At 46.6% G+C, this 4,025-nt stretch overlaps 1 long non-coding RNA gene across 1 annotated transcript; it reads right to left on the reverse strand.

Annotated features, from left to right (window-relative positions):
* Positions 1–248: 248 nt before the first annotated feature.
* LOC121831702 (uncharacterized) lies at positions 249–3,124 on the reverse strand. The gene is made up of 3 exons (XR_006075228.2): positions 2,912–3,124; positions 1,803–1,930; positions 249–1,723 (listed from the first exon to the last, which is right to left on the reverse strand). It is a non-coding gene; the product is annotated as an uncharacterized LOC121831702 (long non-coding RNA).
* Between the last annotated feature and the right edge of the window lie 901 nt (positions 3,125–4,025).

Consider the following 4,025-nt stretch of genomic DNA (forward strand, 5'->3'; position numbering starts at 1 on the left):
AGCTTTCTCAGGTCTTATGTGGAAATACATGCCTCACATTGGATACCATTTGTAGCATTTATCTTATTATTCTTTATCAATAAAAACTGGGGAGTCAGATATTAGAGTAAGAACCTCAATGATCAGAGATATGTCAGAGAAGTGACCAGTGACCTCAACTCTTTCTTGTCCCTTGATCCAAAAAGGGCCAAGACCCTCTTGAAAGGATGAACGGTGCTGGTTGGTCGGCAGAAGAGTCACGGGCCACGGTTACCAGACTTAGAATGGGCTTTATTAGAAAGAGGAGGGGATAGGAGGGAGAAGCCAGGCCTGGCAGAGGGAACAGAGAGAGGAAACACAGGAAGAGAAGCGCAGAGAGGAGCATGGGGGTCTGTGCTGGCTTTTTAAGGTGGTACATAGTTGCCTGCTGATGATGTAAGGCATCAGACAAGACCCCAGCTGTGCATGTACAGAATCCTAACCTCTCTAAGCCTTGTCCTACTACTTCTGGTGTCTCTCTGTCCGTCCTCAGTCCTCCAAAACTTTTATGCTTAATTTTCATCAGCTAGTAGGCTAGCTCTACCCTCTGATTCAAATCAAGTTTTATTGGCAAAAAGTCCAGGCTGGTCTTGAAATTTCCTATTTTCTTTCCTCTGATGGAGCCCAGCACAGGTTATCTATCTTAAGCAGAAGTCTTATCCATCTGGCAGCAGAGACCATGTGACAGAGGTGTCATGTTGCCCAGTGACTCCTAAGACCATTCACATTTTTAAAAGTTTTTCTTAAAAAAAAAAAAACAACCCTTCTTTTTATTGTATTTAATTATATATGTGTGTCTGTACATGGGCATGTGCCTGTTAATGAACGTGTCAGCAGAGTTCAAAGGCATCAGATGCCCTGAGTTTGAATTTACAGGCAGTTTGAGCCTCCCAGTGTGGGTGCTGGGAACTAAACACCCTTTCTCTGTAAGAGCAACAGTTGCTCTAACCACAAAGCCACACCTCCAGCTCCCCAGTGTCCTAATTTTAATGGGTGTATATTTGGGGTTTTTGAGAGAAGGTGTAATGATGTGGCCCTCAGAAGGCCATGGTGAGTTTTGGATCAAGGTGCCCTGAGGCAGGTGAGGCACAGTGGATGGCAGAATGTTAATCACACGGCAGACATAATGTCCACATGGCAAGTTTATTTTGGGGTTTGAGGGGAGAGGAGAGGGAATGGAGGGAAGGAGAAAGGAGAGATAGAGATAGAGATAGATAGATAGATAGATAGATAGATAGATAGATAGATAGATAGATAGATAGATAGAGAGGTGCATGCTACCTCCGGCGAGAGAGGGGAGAAAGAGGGAGGGAGGGGTTTTTTCCTCTTAAGGGGGCTTTAAGGAAAGATGACATCAGGAAGCTGGGTGGGTCCCCAAGGGGCAGGTCCTCCATTTTGATTATTATAAAAAGGTGAGTTATGGATAGCAAGTGGGGGAACAAGGGCACTGAATTCCTGAGATTGCTTCCTGCTGATTTTGGGGTGAAGTGGGGGGGGAGAGTTGGGAGTCGGGGTCACGCATATCAGGAGGTGTGAGTGAAGAAGCATTATCACGGAGACCTCAGACATCTGTTCCCTGAGGGGGCTGAGAAGGCAGGTTTCAGCAGTGATGTTCCAGGAGCTTGGGGGAACAGCACACCAAATCAGGAGTACAGGAGCCATTTCATCTGCTGTTCCTCTGGAGGTGGAAATGCCTCTATTCATCCTGTAAAAGTGTCAATGAATTAGGAGATAACAGTTTTTATGAGTGGGCATGTGCGTGAAGTTAACCTGTCAGTATTCACCTGGTTGGTGTCCTCAGTTGGTCGTTGAGATCCTAGGAGCGGGTGCAGGGGCTGGTGGTGTATCTGAAGAACCCCTGAGGGTTGGTCTTGGCACAAGTCTGGCAGGAGGGGTGGACCTGTGCAGGAACCTGTAAGTGTGTAAAACAGAAACAGATTTACATAGCTCACAGGAGTCATAAATGTGTTGAAAAATCACGGTTCCGATGGATGAGGGGGGAAAGGAGTCACTACAGCCTGTAGGTGTGAGTGTCCCCAGGACTGGCGGGGAACAGACCGAGGACCAAGCCGTAGAAAAGGGCCATCGCCACACTCAACGGCGGTCGGCTTAGCCTGGCTAAGCAGGAGTCTCAGCACCTAGTACTAGGATTTTTGAGGAGGCAAGAATGAAAACCGAGCTCCAAGAGAGAATCTCATCCATAGGGAAGATCAGGAATCTTGTCACAAAAGCTAAAAGGCCTTAAGGAGCTGTGGGCAGCTCTGGAGGGGTGTAATTGTGAGATCAAAGATAAGACCAAAATGCTTTCATCTTAAAAATAAGGCCTAAGATCTCTCCATTTTAGGCATAGGCCTTGAGTTACTGAACCAGTCAACCCAGTTTCCAGGAATTAGAAAAGTACAAAGTACAGAGTCACAAGGTAGCCATGTCACAAGGTACTCATTGCACAAGATATTCATTAGGTAATGACTCTTTGACTCCGGAATGTCCCAACCCTGATCTCCAGGGTAACTGTTCAACTACAGAGTGTCCCAACCCTGGTCTCCATGTAATTGCTTAGCCACAAAGATGTCCCCACACAAAGGCAGCCAATGAGGAACACTTAGATGCACGATTAAGTCATAATTTCCAAAGAATTCCTAGACCCAAGCCAATCAGAAATGTACATGTAGGGAAATCTCTCACTATTGTAATTTTGCCTTTAAAAACTGCACAATTCAGGCTGGGCACTTCCTTCAGCCTCCACTGTGTTGGATCTGTTGAACGAAGTCCCTGCCTAGGCTTGAATTGCTTTTGGATATCCTGAATTAAAACCTTGCTTTTGCATTCCAGTACGCTCGCTCGTCTTTGGTGGTCTCTCTGGGGGTCGCGATCTGGGCACAACAGTACTAACCTGTTTGAAACTTATGCGATTGCAGATGGTGGATGAGGTGGTGAGCAATCAGGTGAGCCTGAGTCTGTTGTGGGTAGACTGGGTCCAGGATCCTGGCATGTGAGGGGCTGCCAATAGTGCCTATCCGAGTCACGGAACCAATGTAATGAGAGGCCTTGGCGGGTGGAGCCAAGGTGCCCCACGGTAGGAGAGATAGAGATGTCAGGCAGACAGTGCTCAGTGAAGAATTTTATTTGGTGGGGGGAAGAGAGCCAGAAGAGGGAAAGAGAGATAGGGAGAGAGGGAGAGAGATATCGAGGGTGTACATCTCATGGGAATAGAGATAGAGATGGGGGTGGGGGAGAAGGAGTTATCTTTTTTTTTTTTTTTTTTTTTTGGTTTTTCGAGACAGGGTTTCTCTGTGTAGTTTTGGTGCCTGTCCTGGATCTCACTCTGTAGACCAGGCTGGACTCAAACTCAGAGATCTGCCTGGCTCTGCCTCCCGAGCGCTGGGATTACAGGTGTGTGTCACCACCCGTGGAGGAGTTGTCTTTTTAAGAGGGACTTTCCATCAGGACACAGGGCAGGTCCCCAAGGGGCATGCCAAAATGCCAACAGAAGGTCTGGTTGTTTTCCCGGGCTGGTCTAGAATTCAAGATGTAGATCAATCTTCCCAACTGAGTCTCCCAAGTAGTTAGGACTACAAGGGGATGTCACCTTGCCAACTTCAAATTTTTCTTTTCAAATTGGGGATGAAATGTAAAGTTTTTGTTCATTTTGTTTTGAGACAGAGTCTGACTGTGTAACCTTGGCTGGCCTGGACCTAGCTTTATAGACCAGACTCAGCACAGATTGTCTGCCTCTAAAACATATTTTTTGGTTTGTTCTTGTTGAGACTGTTTCATATAGCCCAGACAAGCCACAGACTCAGTATGCAGCCAAGAATGACCCTGATCTTCTGACCTCCTGGCTGTACCTTCTGGTGACATGTTTTGATTGTATTGTTGTTGGGCACTTGTGTTTTGTGCTGGGTCCAAGGGTTAGGACATCAGGTTAGATTATTTAAGGCAGCTGTAGCAAGATGGAAGACAGAAAGAAAAAAAGAGCCTTTGTCTGAGCTTAGGTGGGACATGTT

This window comes from Peromyscus maniculatus, chromosome 8 (assembly GCF_049852395.1).
Source record: "Peromyscus maniculatus bairdii isolate BWxNUB_F1_BW_parent chromosome 8, HU_Pman_BW_mat_3.1, whole genome shotgun sequence".
Classification (NCBI taxonomy): domain Eukaryota; kingdom Metazoa; phylum Chordata; class Mammalia; order Rodentia; family Cricetidae; genus Peromyscus; species Peromyscus maniculatus.